Genomic DNA, 18,749 nt, shown 5'->3' on the forward strand with positions numbered 1-18,749 from the left:
ATACTTCTTATGAAGTATCTTGTGGAACCTCATGACTGTTTAAATAACTTATAGTAGCAATTCATAATATTTTTTTTTGCAGTAAACTTTGTATTTGTTACTTCCTGTCACTGCATAATATTCACTGAAATTCATGTGGTCCCTTAAAATAGGCCTTATAACAAGCTATTCACAATGACCTAATTCAACATTATAGCATTTGACTTTAATATCTGTTGAGAAAATGTGTGATTGCTCTATAATTAGAGAACTCAGAGCAATACCATTTTAGTGTTACTTTTGCCAGTGGAAAATCAGATTAGTCTAATTAAGTCAGGTCTCCAAGAGTAAAGGCAATTATTTTCATATTAAACAGAGAGAGAGAGAGAGAGAGAGAGAGAGAGAGAGAAGAGAGAGAAAAGAGAGAGAGAAGAGAGAGAGAGAAGCTTTCCTATCCCCACCTCCCTCAGCTTTGGTTGTGGCAACAAAATTACAGAATTCCTCAGGGAGAAAATATGAGAACCTTCAGGTCCTCTCTGACCCAAAGCCAATTCAACCCTTGAGGGAATTGTAAGAATCCCATTAACTAAAATAGAGAAGTGCTAGCAAAATGGTAATAGCAAAACCTGTTGACTCTTAAAGTTCTCCCACACCCCCCTTTGCCATTTGTTATGGCCATTTTGTCAGCTCCTTCTTAACCCTTGCTATAGCCGTCTCGAGGCTATACCTACATTTGGAGTGAATCCATGGAGTTGCAAAGATTGAGATAAATTTAAGGATTCTTGAATTCTCTGTGTTATTGAAAGTAATGCATTCTCTCAACATGTCCAGATACTTAATACAATGGTCTTCAAATTGAGGTATGTGCACTTTCAGAAAGACTTTTCAAGAATTGTGGAAGCAAGGGTAGTATTTTAGATGATCTTTTCATAGATCCTGTATTTTCACAAGTACTCTACTAAAATGGGTCTGGCTGAGAATGCACCTTGGCTTCTTTTCCCATCTCTCCTTTCCCAGTCACTTCACCCACTTGTTAAAAGAATGGAATACCTTTCAACCATCTGGACTCTTTAGTGACTCGCTTCAGGGTTGTGTAAAAACCTCTAGGGCATTGCACTAACCACAACTCAAAATGTTAGTGTTGGGGTTAAAGATAGTGAATGGCTGTTAAGAACTGGATTACAAATTCTTTTGCAGGTCAGATGGTTTCCAATTCTTTGCTATTAACAAAACAGAATAAAAAACTAATCAAATTGTCAGCTTATACTCAATAAAATTAAATTTTGATGGTAAATTACTATATGATTTTTGGCTTACCATTCAGAAGGAGTTCAAAGATTTGAGGGACATTGCTATAATAAAACATCTTCCATTCCCATCTACTTATTTGTGTAAATAAGTTTTCTCAGTGTTATATATAAAGCAAGGAATATAAATAAAATTTTTGCTGAAGCCTATCTTATTCTAGCAATAAGTAATATTCACCTATGAATACATGAACTACGGGAAAAAATAGCCCATCCATCAAATTAATAGAAGCATTTCTAAAAAATTTGTTAGACTTAAAAATTACTTATGAAATATATATAAATATATATAAAGGGACTTCAAAGAATTCATGGAAATGTATATTATAAAAAAAACTATTCATGGATTTCAAATTTTTGTTTTGCACCAAAATAAACTCATACTAACTTGTTATAACATGTCTGAACAAAATCTAGTTTGAAGCACTAAGAAGGATAAGACATCAGTTTGAAAAGAGCCCCCATCAGAGCAACGTGAATTCTCTAAAATTGAAACAACAATAAACATCAAATTTAAGCTTGGGTAGAATAACAGGAAAATCATTGATGTTTATGAAAAGTTTATGGGGACAATATCCCAGAGAAATAAGCAGTTTACAAATGGACAACTCATTTTGAGAAGAGACAAGAAATGTTGAAGATGAAACCTTAATGGTAGACTATCAACATCAATTTTCAAGGAAAAAATTAATCTTGTTTGTGCTGCAATTGAAGAGGACTGACAATTAACAGCAGAAACAATAGTCAACACCATAGACATCTCAATTAGTTCAGCTTACATAATTCCAACAGAAAAACTTGAGCAAACTTTCCACTCAATGAGTGCCAAAACTGTGCACACAGATCAGCTGCAGACAAGAACAGAGCTTTCAATGGAATTTTTAAACACATGGGATCAAGATCCTGAAGCATGTCTTTGAAGGATAATAACAAGAGATGAAACATGGCTTTACCAGTACAACCCTGAAGACAAAGCACAATCAAAGCAATGGCTACCAAAAGGTGGAAGTGACTGGAAGTCCAGTCAGAACAAAAGTGGACCAGTCAAGAGTAAGATCATGGCAACAGTTTTTTTGGATGCTTAAGGCATTTTTGCTTGTTGATTTTCTGAAGGACTAAAGAACAATAACATCTGCTTATTATAAGAATGTTTTGAGAAAGTGAGCCTAAGTTTTAGCAGAAAAATACCAAGAAAACTTTACCAGAGAATCCTTCTCCACCACAACAATGCACCTGCTCATTCTTCTTATCAAACAAGGGCAATTTTGTAAGAGTTTCAGTGGGAAGTCATTAGGCATCTACTTTACAGTCCTGATTTGGCTCCTTCTGGCTTTTTTTGATTCCTAATCTTAAAAAAAAATTGTAATGGCACCCATTTTTCTTCAGTTAATAATGTAAAAATGACTGCATTAACATGAAATTCAGGACCCTTAGTTCTTTAGGGATGGCTGGTATCATTGATTTTACTATCAATGATTTACATCCATGATTTTACCATTATCCTACCCAATGGCTGGTATCATTGCTTACAAGAGTGTCTTTACTTTAATGGAATTCATGTTGAGAAATAAAGTTTGTATTTTTAATTTGTATCTTTTAATTTCATTTTTCCACAAACTTTTTGAAGTCCTCTTGTATATGTTTTTGTCAATTGTGTACTACTAATAATTATAATGCTAACTCAATTCTAAAGAAATGTTAACACAACATCTTAAGGTCACCTAAAACTAAAAGAAATTCAGTGTACATACTTGTTTTGCAAATAAATATAAAAGAATGTTTAAAAAAGGACTTTCAAGCATAAAAAAACATCTCATTAGGATAAAATTCTGTGGAGAAAGTGTGATGGAAATATAGGTTCAAGAAAGAAAAGGATAAACTAAAAATTTTCACTGCTGAAGAAGAATTTGTCCTATGTTTAGATTTCATTGAATATGGGTATTTAAGATTCATTGGATACATTTTAAGGTAGTATAAAACATTTATTTGAAAATGTAAATATTATAATACACTAAAATTATATTTTTGTAACTAAAATTAGAATAAAAATTTTTAGATGTCAACTTAAAAACATGTGAAATAGTATCTACTTTTTCAAAATTCTTTTAGAACACACAAGTGAAAAAGGTCTAAAGACCACTGCTCTGGGGCAGATATTTTCTCTCTGATGGGATTTAAGAATCACCTGAGGGATTTATAAAAGCTGCAGATCTTCAGGCTCATCCCCCAGAGATTCTAACTCTGTGGATCTGGAGAATGTGTGTTTTTTTTTTTTTTTTTTGAGACAGAGTCTCGCTTTGTTGCCCAGGCTAGAGTGAGTGCCATGGCATCAGCCTAGCTCACAGCAACCTCAAACTCCTGGCTCAAGCAATCCTCCTGCCTCAGCCTCCCAAGTAGCTGGGACTACAGGCATTCGCCACCATGCCCGGCTAATTTTTTCTCTATATATTAGTTGGCCAATTAATTTCTTTCTATTTATAGTAGAGACGGGGTCTCGCTCTTGCTCAGGCTGGTTTCGAACTCCTGACCTCGAGCAATCCGCCTGCCTCGGCCTCCCAGAGAGCTAGGATTACAGGCGTGAGCCACCTCGCCCGGCCGAATGTGTGGTTTTAATGAGCACTCCCTGGTGATTCTGATGTGGGATCTATGGAGCTGTATTGAGAAATACTGCTTCAAGGTTTCTTCTTAGATCACAGTGCATCAACAGAAAGTTGCTTCCTTGATTTATTTCTTTTGTGGGGAGAGGCAGCAGTAGAACCGCCTCCTCTGAGTCATATTTTGGGTAACACCTTCACCTCTCAATTGGGATGCACTGAGTAAGTTTTATGAAGCCATTCCTGCATTTGTAAAGAAAATTATCTAAGACAGCATTCCATGACCAGCATTCCACAGCCACCACTGCTGTCCATATATCATAAAATTCTTTCAGAATTAGAGACTAAAGAAAGCATTGCTCTTCAGAGAAATATTGGCATGTATTTTTCCCTAGCGAAAAATCAGTAAATAGGTTTTATTCTTTTTTTCTGGTTAACAGGGGATCTCATAAGCAATTTTATGACTGGACTCAATCTTTGTTTATGATGTTCTAATCTAATTAATATTTTTCTCGGTCCTATTTTTTAAATCAGTTTTTTCTTATTGTTTTCCTTCTTTTCATAAACCACTTCGATCCTTTGTAGAGAAGTATAAATAAGTAAACAAATGAGGAAAAATTATGCTCTCTGTATATATTTTGAAAATATATGGATACCATAGATTGAAACCAAAAACATTTTCTACTTTACATATTGTTTGTATGTGTGTGTGTGTATGTACATCTGTAAAGGAAGTTTGTTTTGCTTGTGGAAGTAGAGAATGGATTGGTGGAATTTACTGATATATTTTGGATGTACTCAGCTGTAAGGCATATTGGAATTTAAGGTGAACATCTGGATAAAGGGTAGTGGGACAGTCTAGATAGACTTGGGTTGGGAGGGGGTTAGCTGGATGCCCAGACTTTTTAGTTCCATTAGGGAACTATAGTACACAACAAATAGGAAAAGGAAATAGAATCTCTTAATATGGAGAAATCCAACCAGTTAGTAGGGTTTCTTAGACAATAGAATTCATGATAAAGGAGGTTCATACCCCATAGGCTGGTGACTATGAAGGTGCCAGTATTCCTCCAAATGTGCCTTAAATCTTTCCAGAATCCTTGAAAATAATTTTTGGTGGAGGGTTGAAGCTGAAACATTTATTTGTCTTACATTTTTTGAATCCTAGTATATGTCCTAGAGCTGCCTATTCCCAAGATCACAAAGACAAATGAGACAAAGAAGACAAAATTTTTGCTCTTAGGACTTGCAGAAAATGATATCCCCTTTAGGCAATAAGGCCCCTCAGCTTGCACGTGCAAGGCCTGTTAAGGGGAGGGGATGAGGGAAGCCTCCACTTGTCTCCTTAGTGAGCATGTGTTTATTAGGGAACTTTCTGCATAACCATAGGCAGGCTAGGTGCCTTAAATGAGAGATGCTGGCAAAGTGGTCACCGAGCCCATTGCAGTAGGGACTGTGCAGGGTTAGAGGGCAGCAGAGACCTTATCTGTAGTGGGGCATAGGAATGGGAAGTCAGGTCCAGGTGAAAACATAGACCCAATTCTGGAAGTCCTTAATGATTTTCAGGAGAAGCTGTACATGTGCATTTTTTTTTGTGACTTCCTAACTTTTCATGTTGTGTAGACCAAACACATATTTGTGGACTGCAATTTGACTGCAGTCTGCCCTTGTGGATACTCAAGTCAAGATAAATCTTTTTTTTTTTTTTTCTCTGCTTAGTTTTTCTTTTTTCTAATATTTTGTTTTTCTGATTTGAAATAAGCATTTTTAAAGAAAGAATTTAGATCTAAATAATTCAAGCAGTGTTTTGCTTAAATTATATGAAATCTCAATTTGATTTCATTTCTTAATTTGATAGATTTAGATTCAATGTGTCAGAAAGTGAATGACAGGCCGGGCGTGGTGGCTCACACCTATAATCCTAGCACTCTGGGAGGCTGAGGCGGGCTGATTGCTTGAGGTCAGGAGTTGGAAACCAGCCTGAGCAAGAGTGAGACCCCGTCTCTACTATAAATAGAAAGAAATTGGCCAACTAATATATATATATAAATTAGCCAGGCATGGTGGCGCATACCTGTAGTCCCAGCTACTTGGGAGGCTGAGGCAGCAGGATCACTTGAGCCCAGGAGTTTGAGGTTGCTGTGAGCTAGGCTGACGCCATGGCACTCACTCTAGCCCAGGCAACAGAGTAAGACTCTGTCTCAAAAAAAAAAAAAATAGTGAATGACAGAGGTAATACTTTCAAAATAATATGAGAAACAACAAAACAACAGATATTCTTGACACCTGTTGGGTTTTTTGTTTATTTGTTTGTTATTTTGAGACAGAGTCTCACTCTGTTGCTCAGGCTAGAGTGCCTGTGGCATCAGCCTAGCTCACAGCAACCTCAAACTCCTGGACTCTATTGATCCTCCTGCCTCAGCCTCCCAAGTAGCTGGGACTACAACGCCCGGCTAATTTTTTCTATTTTTAATTGCATGGCTAATTTCTTTCTATTTTTATTTTTCTTTTTTTAATTAATTTATTTTTATTTTAGCGTATTATGGGGGTACAAGTGTTAAGGTTACATATATTGCCTATGCCCCCTCCCTCCTTGAGTAAGAGCTTCAAGTGTGTCCATCCCCCAAACGTTGCATGTCTTACTTATTGTGGTTGTATATGCTCATCCTCTCCTCCCCCCTCCCACCTTCCTGACACCCGATAAATGTTACTCCTATATGTCCACTTAGGTATTGATCCGTTAATACCAATTTGCTGGTGAGTACATGTGGTGCTTGTTTTCCATTCTTGAGATACTTCACTTAGTAGAATGGGTTCCAACTCTATCCAGGAATATACAAGAGGTGCTATATCACCATTGTTTCTTAAAGCTGAGTAGTACTCCATGGTATACATATACCACATTTTATTAATCTACTCACGAATTGATAGGCACTTGGGTTGTTTCCACATCTTTGCAATTGTGAATTGTGCTGCTATAAACATTCGAGTGCAGGTGTCTTTTTCATAAAGCGACTTTTGATCTTTTGGGTAGATGCCCAGTAGTGGAATTGCTGGATCAAATGGTAGATCTACTTGTATCGCTTTAAGGTATCTCCACATTGCTTTCCACAGAGGTTGAACTAGTTTGCAGTCCCACCAGCAGTGGAGGAGTGTTTCTCTCTCTCTACATCCACGCCAGCATTTATTGTTTGGGGACTTTTTGATAAAGGCCATTCTCACTGGAGTTAAGTGATATATCATTGTGGTTTTGATTTGCATTTCCCTGATGATTAGAGATGTTAAACATTTTTTCATATGTTTGTTGGCCTTTACTCTGTCTTTTTTTGAGAAGTTTTTGTTCATGTCCTTTGCCCATTTTTTGATAGGGTTGTTTGATATTTTTCTTGCTGATTTTCCTGAGTTCTAAATAGATTCTAATTATCAGCCCTTTATCAGATGTGTAGCTTGCAAAAATTTTCTCCCGTTCTGTGTGTTGTCTGTTTGCTCTCTTGACAGTTTCTTTGGCTGTGCAGAAGCTTTTTAATTTTATTAGGTCCCATTTGTTTATTTTTTTTGCGTTGTGATTGCCTTTGGAGTCTTCTTCATAAATTCTTTGCCTAGGCCAATGTCTAGAAGAGTATTTCCATCATTTTCCTCTGGAATTCAATAGTTTCACATCTAAGGTTTAAGTCTGTTACCCAGCGTGAGTTGATTTTTATGAGAGGTGAAAGGTGTGGGTCTTGTTTCAGTCTTCTACATGTGGCTATCCAGTTTTCCCAGCACCATTTATTGAATAAGGATTCTTTTCCCCAGTGTATGTTTTTGTCTGCTTTGTCAAAGATTAGTTGGCTATATGAGGATGGTTTTATATCTGGTTTCTCTTTTCTGTTCCACTGGTCAATGTCCCTGTTCTTGTGCCAATCCCAAGTTGTTTTGATGACTATAGCCTTGTAGTATAGTTTGAAGTCTGGTAAATTGATACCTCCTATTTTTATTTTATTGCCTAGGACTGCTTTTGCTATACGGGGTCTTCTCTGCTTCCATACAAAGAGTAAAATTATTTTTTCTGTATCTGTGAAAAATGATGATGGTATTTTGATAGGGATTGCGTTGACTCTGTAGGTCACTTTGGGTAGTATAGACATTTTAACAATGTTGATTCTGCCAACCCATTGAGCATGGTATATTCTCCCATCTGTTTACGTGCTCTGCTATTTCCTTCTTAAGTGTTTCATAGTTCTCCCTGTAGAGGTCTTTTACCTCCTTGGTTAAATATATTCCAAGGGACTTTATTTTCTTTGTTGCTATTTTAAAGGGAATTGAGTCTTTGATTTGGTTCTCACTTTTACTGTTGTTGGCGTATATGAATGCCTCTGATTTCTGTGTATTGATTTTGTATCCTGAGACTTTACCAAATTCATTTATCAATTCAAGGAGTCTCTTGGTTGAATCCTTGGGGTTTTCTAGGTATAATATCATGTCATCAGCAAAGAGTGAGAGTTTGATCTCTTCTGCTCCCATTTGGATGGCTTTAATTCTGCTCTCTTGTCTGATTGCTGTAGTGAGGACTTCCAGCACTATGTTGAACAGAAGTGGAGATAGTGGGCAACCTTGTCTAGTTCCAGTTCCAAGTGGGAATGCTTTCAAATTTTCCCCATTCAGTATGATATTGGCTGTGGGTTTGTCATATATGGCTTGTATCATTTTTAGGTAAGCCCCGTCTATGCCTATTTTGTTGAGTGTTCTTATCATAAAAGGTTGTTGAATTTTGTCAAATGCTTTCTCCACATCTATTGAGAGGATCATATGGTCTTTGTTTTTGCTTCTGTTTATATGGTAAATTACATTTATAGATTTGCGTATGTTAAATCATCCCTGCATCCCTGGGATGAAGCCCACTTGGTTATGATGAATTATTTTCTTGACAAGGACCTGGATTTGATTGGCTAGGATTTTGTTGAGAATTTTTGCATCTATATTCATAAGGGATATTGGTCTGTAGTTTTCTTTTTTGGTTGCATCCTTTCCTGGTTTTGGTATCAGGGTTATGTTCACTTCATAAAATGTGTTGGGGAGGATTTCATCCTTCTCAATGTTGTGGAATAATTAATTCTGCAGGATAGGCATCAGTACTTCTTTGTAGGTGTGGTAAAATTTGGGTGTGAAACCATCTGATCCAGGACTTTTCTTTTTAGGAAGGTTTTTTATTGCTGTTTCAATTTCAGTACATGATATTGGTCTGTTCAGGAATTCTATTTCTTCCTGGTTGAGCCTAGGGAGGCTTTGTGTCTCTAAGAAATTGTCCATTTCCTCCACATTTTCCAGTTTGTGTGCATAGAGGTTTTTGTAGTATTCATAAATTATATCTTGTATCTCCGAGGCATCAGTTGTAATTTCTCCTTTATTGTTCCTGATGGAGCTTATTAGAGATTTTTCTTTTCTGCTTTTCGTTAGTCTAGCCAATGATGTGTTAATTTTATTTTTTCAAAGGACCAACTTTTTGTTTTATTAATTTCCTGAATAGCTTCTCTGTTTTCAATTTCATTTAGTTCTGATTTGATCTTGTTTATTTCACTTCTTCTGCTGGGTTTGGGGTTGGTCTGTTCTTCTTTTCCAGCTCTTTGAGACGATTCATTAGGTTGTCTATTTGTGATCTTTTCAACTTTTGGATATAGGCATTTATGGAGATAAACTTTCTTCTCAGGACTGCTTTAGTTGTGTCCCACAGGTTTTGGTAACTTGTGTCACCTTTGTCATTTAGTTCAAAGAATCTTTTGATTTCCGTCTTGATTTCCTCATTTATGAAGTGATCATTCAGCAGAAGGTTATTTAGTTTCCATGACTTGTGTAGAAATGAGAACTCCTGTTAGGATTGATTTCTACATTTATACCATTGTGGTCTGAAAAGATACATGGTATAATTTCTATTTTTTAAAATTATTTGAGATATGCTTTGTGTCCTAGGATATGGTCAATCTTAGAGAATGACCCATGAGCTGATGAGAAGAACATATATTCAGTGGTTTGGGGGTAGAATGTCCTGTAAATGTCAGTCAGGCCCATTTGTTGTAGAATTCTGTTTAAGTCCATTACTTCTTTGTTGATTTTCTGTTTGAAGGGTCTGTCCTGTGCTGTCAGTGGGGTGTTAAAATATCCTACAACTATGGTGTTGTTGTTCATCCATTTGTTTAGATCCAGTAGAGTTTGATTTATGAATCTGGGTGCACCAAGGTTGGGTGCATATGTAATTAGAATTGTTATGTCTTCTTGTTGAACTGTACCTTTCACCATTATATAGTGACCTTCTTTGTCTTTTATTACTTTTGTTGATTTAAAAACTAAGTTATCTGTAATCAGCACTGCCACGTTGGCTTTCTTTTGGCTTCCATTGGCTTGAAATATTGTTCTCCACCCCTTTGCCTTTAGTCTATATGCATCCTTGCAGGTTAGATGTGTTTCCTAAAGGCAGAAGATACTTGGCTTGTGTTTTTTATCCATTCAGCCAGCCTATGTATCTTGATTGGGGAGTTCAAGCCGTTCACATTTATTGAGATAACTGATAGGTGGGGCAGATTTCTGTTCATTCTGTTGGGTTGAACTTTGTTGCTTTGTTTTCTCTCTTGAGCCATTGTGGTATCTGGGCTTTGATCTTTAGCTTTGAGTAGATTTACATTCGTGAGTGTTTATTGTGCTGATCTGTGGGTAACACTGTTTTGTGTACTTCTTGAAGGGCTGGTCTCATCTTGGTGAATTCCCTCAGTCTTTGCTTATCTGAGAATGTCTTGATTTCTCCTTCATATATAAAACTTAGTTTTGCAGGGAATAAGGTTGTAGGGTGGGCATTGTTCTGTTTCAGAAGAGTGATAATGGGGCCCCAGACTCTCCTTGCTTGTAGAGTCTCAGTAGAGAAGTCTAGTGTTATTCAGATTGGCTTTCCTTTGTATGTTACTTGCTTCTTTTGTCTTACAGCTCTTAGAAAGGCCTCTTTAGTTGATATATTTGTCAGTCTGATGACTGCATGTCATGAAGTCTACCTATTTGAATTGAATCTTCCAGGGGTCCTCTGAGCTTCTTGAACTTGTATATTGAGATTTTTAGCAAGGCCTGGGATATTTTTCTCTATTATATCTTTGAATAGCCTGTCCAACCCTTGAGTGTTGTCTTCTTCCCCTTCTGCTAACCCTATGACCCTCACATTAGGTTTCTTCACATAATCCCCTATCTCTTGTAGGCTTTGCTCTTTTCTCTTGTTTCTCTGCTCTATCTCTGTGACTGATTTATTTAATTGGAAGATGTTATCTTCAAAGATTCTTTCTTCTGTTATATCTGAGATTCTTTCTTCTGTTATATCTACCCTGTTCTTGAGGCTTTCCGCTGTATTTTGTAGTTCCCTGAATTGATTCTTCATTTCCAGGAGTTCAGTTAAACTTTTCTTCATTGTATCAATTTCTTTAGTGAATGTTTGTTTAGGTCCTAGAATCTTTTTGTGTTTTCTTTGTGTTGGTTATTGAGTTGTTCTTGCAGGTCATTGAATTTTCTTATGATCCACATTCGAAATTCCTCTTCTGTCATTTTGGTTGCCTGATTTTGATTGATGTCCATTTCTAAGGGGCTGGTGCTCCTCTTTGGGGATGTGGTTTCCGTTTGATTCTTCATATTTCCAGAGTTCCTTCGCTGATTTCTTCTCATTTCTGTCAGTTGTTGCTTCTTTCCTTTAGGTTTTTGTTTGGATATTGTCTCACCTTGTTTAGTCTCTGAGCCGGTAGGTGGTGTTTGTGGGTGAGATTCGACTGCACCCTGTATGATGAGTCAGTAGATGCCATGAAAAGGGTGTGCAGAATGTCCTCCCTGTCAGTAGGTGGCGCTTGCTTGGAGGAACAGGCTATGCTGTTGTTTTTGTGTCCTGTAACCAGCTTTTGTTCCTCTAGAGAGGCACTCTAGTGCCTCAGGTGGTCGGTGGGGCCCTGGGACTTCTAGGTGTGTCCTTTTCTCCCTCTCAGTGAGAGCTGGTCTGGGAGTGAGTCTGGGCAGAGCTGGGTTGGGCAAGCCTGCCCTCAGGCACCACAGATGCCTTTAGCAGGGGTCAAAGTTCTGTTCTCTGCTTCAGGGAAAAACTGTCGGGCAGGGGCTGGAATGGCCCTGCTCAGTCAGAAAATCTGCATGTGTGGGTGGGGCTGTCTGAGACCCACAGTCTGGAGCAGGCCTCACTCCTTTCCATGCTCCCCAACTCCATGGCTACTCCTGGGCCTCTGCCAGCAGGCCATATCTCACACCACTGGGCCTCCCCTGGCTGTGATGCTCGCCGGGAGGTTCCCTGCGCAGGAACACTGCCTGGGATGGGTGGACAGCCTCCCTTTGGGAGAAGGGTTGCCCTCTGTGACATTGATCTGCCCCTGAAGGAACACACACACCTCAGCAGGCTGTTCACGTATATCCCTTCTGTGCCCCAGGCAATGCGACACCTGGGTGCACAGGATCTGGTCTGCAGGTCCGAGCTCTGGGCCCCAGAGTTCAATCCCTAACCCCACAAGGGAGAGGAGTGCCAGTCTCAATTCACCCATGGGGAGCCCAAGCTGGGTCTATATCTCTCAGCCTCAGGGTCTGCCCTGTTCTCCTGGGATCTCCAGGCCAGCAGTACCTCGGAGGGCTGGTGAGTAGGGAGTTCACCATCTGAGTTCCCCTCAGTAAGCTGTAGGGCCCCAAAAGGGAAGGTCCCATTCCCTGGAGGTGCCTCCAGCTGGTAGGTATATTGTCTCTCTTGGCAGCCGTGGCTAAGGACGGGGGAGGGGAGAATGAGGCAATATGGCGCCTGCCACGAGGCTCGGGTCTGTGCACAGGGAGGTGCCTATGGGAATTGGGAACCTGGTGCTGCATCTGCTACAGACTTACCACTTGCTGGCGGTGGCCGTCTCTGGGCTGGTGTCCGCAGATCTCTCTACCCGCTGGGGAGCCCACCAGCAGTCCGAGATGCAAGGGAGGGGAAAGTTAACAGTGCAACCTACCCTTGCCGCTGGTCTCCAGGCTGCTCTGGAGGTCTCTCCTTCCAATTCTTGTCCACAACCTCCTCCAGTGGAGTCTCCCATGGTCTCAGGTACACCTCCTTCTGACCCTCCTCTGATGTATGCTCGTCTTCTTGCTTCTTTCTTCTAATTTCTTCTAGCATCTGTCTTTTCTGCAGAGACACTCTGTCTGGCAGTGTTTCTCGTCCGCCATCTTGATCATAATTCTCTTTCTATTTTTAGTAGAGATGGGTCTTGCTCTTGCTGAGGCTGGTCTTGAACTCCTGACCTCAAGCAATCCTCCTGCCTCAGCCTCCCAGAGTGCTAGGATTACAGGTATGAGTCACCACACCTAGCCTCTTGACACCTATTAGCCATTATAGGAGACATGGAAAAGTGTTAAATAAAATATAAAAACATCTGGGTGTATATAATATATCTCAAATTAGACAATCTAATCATATTCCATAGCCAGAATCATAAGTAGGCTCTATAATCTAAAGTGAGCAGAGAATTCTCTAGTTCTGCTTTAGCTATTTATGTAGGATCATATCCCACCTCAACTGAAATGATTGAACAACCTAAAGTATTCCATTAGTGTAATTTTCTTAACTTAATAATAACTATCTACTATTTTAGGCACTACAAAATAAAAAATAAATACCAAATTATGTACTCCTGCCCCCTATACTGCTTCAATGATCAAATAGTAAAAGAGACAACATTTGACCTTTATTAGGCTTTATTTCTATACAGCAGCATTTTTCTGGGTTTTTATTCATTTGCATTTGTAAGTAAATAATTACAGGAATATAAATAAATGATCATTAGGAAAATATAAGGAAGCAGAGTCTGAGCAGAGATTGTATTTTTTTTAAGGCTGTGTAGTCTAGGTGACAACCTTGAGAATCTTCTGGCTTTATAAACTGCCCTTTTCCATGCAAAAAAATCTATTTTACTCAGAGACTTGTTTAATATACCAAATCTGACTCCCTTTTCCTTTTCAGTTTGGGTGCACTGTAGCAAACTTTATTGAATGTTACAAAATGAAGCATCAAATAAAACATTTATGAACTATGGAATAATTTTAAATAAATGAAATTTTATTCCCTGAGTACATGTATTATAAACTAATCTATACACCAAGTGGCATTCATTAATAAATAAAATGAAGGGTATTACCTAGTAATGTATCATGACAACAAGAGTCCTGAATTAGGACATTAACTTTAAAGTTTTTAATTCATTAAGGACTATTTACTTCCTGTGTCCAAACGGTTGCAAAGCTTGATTTAAAGGGTTTGCATTAATTAAGTAGAATTTCTTTGGCAGTTAAATTATGATATGGATCAACATTTTAAAATATGACTGTCCTAAGAACATAAAGAAGTTAAAAACAATTAATGCATTAATGGCTATGCTGGGAATTCCTCTGTAAAGCCACTCTTAGGCATATGATCATGACAAAAGAGAGTACAGATACATTTCTTTGTCTTGCCCATTGAATAGACTCAGTAATTATCAAATTGAATTGGAGTTGAGAGTTGAAAGCTTCAGCGTTTTTCAGCTTGAAACTTTTTTACATGTAACAGCTATTGTTATTTTCTTACATCAATGCAACTTTCTCTTTTTTGTGTGTCCATTCCCAGGGTTAGAATCACAACTGATTTGAGCCAATTGTGGCAAATCAAATTCTCTTTGCCGGTGATAGGTCTAAGGATGGATATGTGATTCAGTTCTGGCTAATAAAATATAAGGGGAAATGTGCTAGGGTTTATGGGCAAAATTTTTTCTCTTTAATAAAAAGAGGGGAAAAAACAAGGAAAAAGTATATTTACTTTATACTTTTTTTTTCTACTTTGGACACTGTCCTAAAAGGACAGAAAGCTTGTAGCTACTGTAACCATTATGTAACAATAAGGTAGAAGGCCAAGAGAATTATAAACAAAGTGACCTAACACCCTGAGATGATGGAATTGGTGAAACAATCTTTGAACCACTACCTCTGGACTTCTTTTTACATGAAAACATAAATTCCTTTATTATTTAAGCCACTTACATTTGCGGCTAAATGTATTTTACCTGGAATACCATATAAATGCAGGACCAGTGTTGTGCCAGAGCCAGCTCACACTGGCTTGTGAGATGATTGTGCCTATCTCTTCCCAATTCCACATTCAGTGACCTCAAGTTGGTAGCTTTAAATCATCTATGGTGAATATTCACACTACGAAATTAGGCCAAAGATGCGTACCAGGGCTTTTTTCTCCAGAGAGGTGATAGTTAAACATTTATCAGCAGCACACCATTGTGTGATTTACCTTACTCATAAAGATAATGTAATAACAACTACATGCTAGTTATCATATTTTTAAAGTGTACTTTAAATAGTAAATAGGTAATGAGTTAATATCAAGACATTTTAAGTTGTGGAATGCTAGAACTGGAAAAGACTTCAGTAAATTTAAGAAGAGCAAAATTAAATCTCAAGTGATTTTAAAACTAACCTAACATTATATAACTAGTTTATAGCAGAGTCAAGTATAGAATTTGATTCCTTATTCCCATTTTAGTGATCTTCACATTATACCATAATGCCATTATATTATTTATGCAATAATAGTAATTCTTTGCTTGCCAACATCTACCCTCAAATCAAAATAGTAAGCTAGCAAGGTACTCAATTTCTCTGTGAATAGACCAGCCTAGTTTTGATAATGCATTTGATAAAATATATTTAATTATGTATTGTAAATTTTGGTTTGTTCAGCAAAGATACAGACCTTGAAAAGGCTGACATACGCAAACTGTTAGCATGAGATTCCCAGCTGCCAACAACCCTCAATCATCATTACTTATAGTAAGCCCCAATATGTAACTAGATAATCAGAATTGGGCTTGGGCTGCTGAAGGACAATGATTTTATCTGCTGCCCACATCCATTGTCCAAAGGCCGAAGAACTGTCAGTTGAAGTATGATCTTCTTTGCTCAAGTGAAGATAGACAATCTTGAAAGATAAAACCTGCATTGTGAGATGAAATGAATTCTTAAAGGATCTGGGCTGGATTCGTGGGACAATGTAAGGCTAAATTGTGACAACTTAGGTTTGAAATAGCTAATAGCCAGCAAACATCAGATATTGAAAATACACAATATTAGAGTTCTTGTGGGAGCTTCACAGTGCTGGTGAAAGTGAAAATTATTACATATCTGGAAAGTATAATAATTAGATAAATATACTACATATCAACAACCTTAAAAATAATGATTTTAAAAATAAAGTTGTTGCAAAATTTTGATATGTTGACTGTGGGGTGATGTGTATAAGGGAGTTCATTGTACCAGTCTGTATTTTTGGGTGCAGTTGAAAATTTTTCATCAAATTTAAAGAAATGTTTATAATATTTGACTCAGGAATTCTAATTTTTGTGATCCATTTTAAGGAAGTAGCATAGATGCAAAGATTAATGAATTTTAATTATAGAGTTGTGAAAATTGGAAACAAATTTCTAACAGCAGATGAATGAATGAATCAATTATAATATAGCTATACAATGGAAGGAAATGGGGCTATTAAAATAATATTTTGAAGAATGTTTAATAAAAAGAGAAAATACTCAAAATACAATGTCAAAAAAGAATATAGAATACTAAAGTCTATATGTATATTTAGAAGATTGAAATAAAATGCATTAAAATCAAGATGATCTTAATAATTATATTATTTCTCTATTTTTCTGAATTTTCCAAGTTTTCTCTAATGAGCATTTATAAGCTTTTGAAATGAAAAATAATTTTTAACTATAAAATCAATACATGGTAATTTAAAAATAGAAAATACAGGGACAAAGGAAGAAAATATGAAATACCTATATTTTAAGAAAATATGTAAAACTTAAAAAACAGGAACAAAAATCCTAAAGTCTCTTGAAGGTAATTCTGACAATGAAGGGTACCTGTCTAATCATCATTGAAGTTTAGAAGGGAAAACCATGTGCCCAAAGCATACAACCCTCTGAGTAAGGGCCAAAGTAAATTGAATGACAGTGATATCAAGGAGATGGGAAAGAAGAGAGAGAGATCTATGGGCTGGGTGTTGGATAGAGTTTTGAAGGATTTGAGAATTAAGTGTAAATGGTTTCAGGAGCCATTTACCATCTGTGTGAAGCTACTTGAGAGGGACAACAATGCGAAAAGGACTTAAAAGATTCTTGCTCTGTGTTCAGAATGCACTGTCCTCTTTGGAGTTCTTAATAAACTAAGTCAACAAATAAAGAGTAAAGAGAGTATTGTGCTAATAATTACTCTATGACTCACCAACTATGTGTCTTTTAAGATGAGAATGCACTGCAAATAAGCCAAGTGAGGTTCAACCCAATTTATTTGAGTTATACAATCTCCAAACTTAAGACCTTAGTTGTCCCAAATATCTAGTTACATAGCTCTAGAAATCTGACCAGTTTTCTCACATGACCTGAAAAGTCCTATTCTAGAGCAGTGGTTGTCAACTTTTTTTCCCCTTTAGCAACATATGGAAAACACACACATGGTGTGCCCAGAGTTGAGACATTTCTCTAACTCCAGTTCTTTCTCTCCAAATTCAGAGAGCAATTCTAGTGAGTGTAATGTTACTTTAAGGAAACCCTTGACTGCACTTGAAAATGGTGATTAATGCATAAGCTTTGGCTGTCTTTAATAGGCTCATCTCTTGGGTAGGGCAACTAGGGTAGCTACCCTGGGACTCATACTTGGAGGCAGACCTGTGTAGGTGTTGTACCTTATTCCTCTTTTCTGAATGTAATTAAAATTACTTTCTGTCTATAATGATATACAAAGAGGCTTGTGAAAGTTGCAGACAGTGCAGCCTCCTTTCAAGTGAGATTATCTTGGGCAGGCAAGACAGGTTGAGTTGCCAGGCTCCAGCAGCCCTCTGGGGATGGCCTTGCTCTTTAACTTTTCTAAGGATCAAATTACAAATAATTTCACTTGAAAGAAAACTGCACTGTCTTTTATCTTAAATAGACCCTTTTACCTTGAAATTAAAACTATGTGTCAGAGGAAAGTAAGAATTATGGCTGATAGTATTTATTTATTCGTTAACCAATTATTTACTTAAATATTTACTATGTACAGGCACTGTTCTAGGCTCTAGGGATTCAGGAGTGAATAGAGACAGACAATATTGATCTCTACTTTCATGAGGCTCTCATTCTAGTGAGTGGAAATAGATTTCAGACAGGAAACAAAGCGTTATTGTTTCATTCGTTCTGTACTTCAATTCATTCATTTAAATAACATGCACTAAAAATACCTAACATGTGCCAGGCATTCTAGGTGCTTTCACATAAATTATCTCCTTTAATTTTTACAACACTCTGCTCAAAAGTATATTATCTCCTTTTTATAGATTCATAAATAGCATAGTTCATTGTAATAATAGAAGATTGGAAGCAATATGTCCAATATAGGAAACTTGTTAAGTACATTATAGTAATCCATACAATAAAGTAATACAGTATGCAGCTATTATAAAGACCTCTTTGTGCCGGTATGTAAAGTTGCCCAAGATAGAATGTTAACTTTTAAAAAAAGCAAAATGCAGAACAGAATTTAAAATCAGCTCTTGTTTATGTTTTTTTTAAAAGATATACAAATGCCTGTATATTAAAAGTATGAGAAACTCTACATAAATAATAGTGATCACTTCTGGATAAAAGGACTAGCGATTTAGAATGGACAGAATACTTACTTTTAATTATATATCCATCCTTTTGAAAGTCTGAAATGTTAACCACATACATTAATGATTTTTTCAGTTGAAATTCTTTTTTTTTTTTTTTTTTTTTTTTTGAGACAGAGTCTCATTTTGTTCCCCAGGCTAGAGTGA

General features: G+C 37.1%; 1 long non-coding RNA gene across 3 annotated transcripts in view; it reads left to right on the forward strand.

Moving 5' to 3' along the window:
- LOC105878366 (uncharacterized) overlaps nucleotides 1-18,749 on the forward strand; it is a 70,517-nt gene that overhangs the window by 27,597 nt on the left and 24,171 nt on the right. The gene's annotated exons all lie outside the window — the stretch shown is intronic.

The sequence above is a fragment of the Microcebus murinus genome, chromosome 6 (assembly GCF_040939455.1).
Source record: "Microcebus murinus isolate Inina chromosome 6, M.murinus_Inina_mat1.0, whole genome shotgun sequence".
Classification (NCBI taxonomy): domain Eukaryota; kingdom Metazoa; phylum Chordata; class Mammalia; order Primates; family Cheirogaleidae; genus Microcebus; species Microcebus murinus.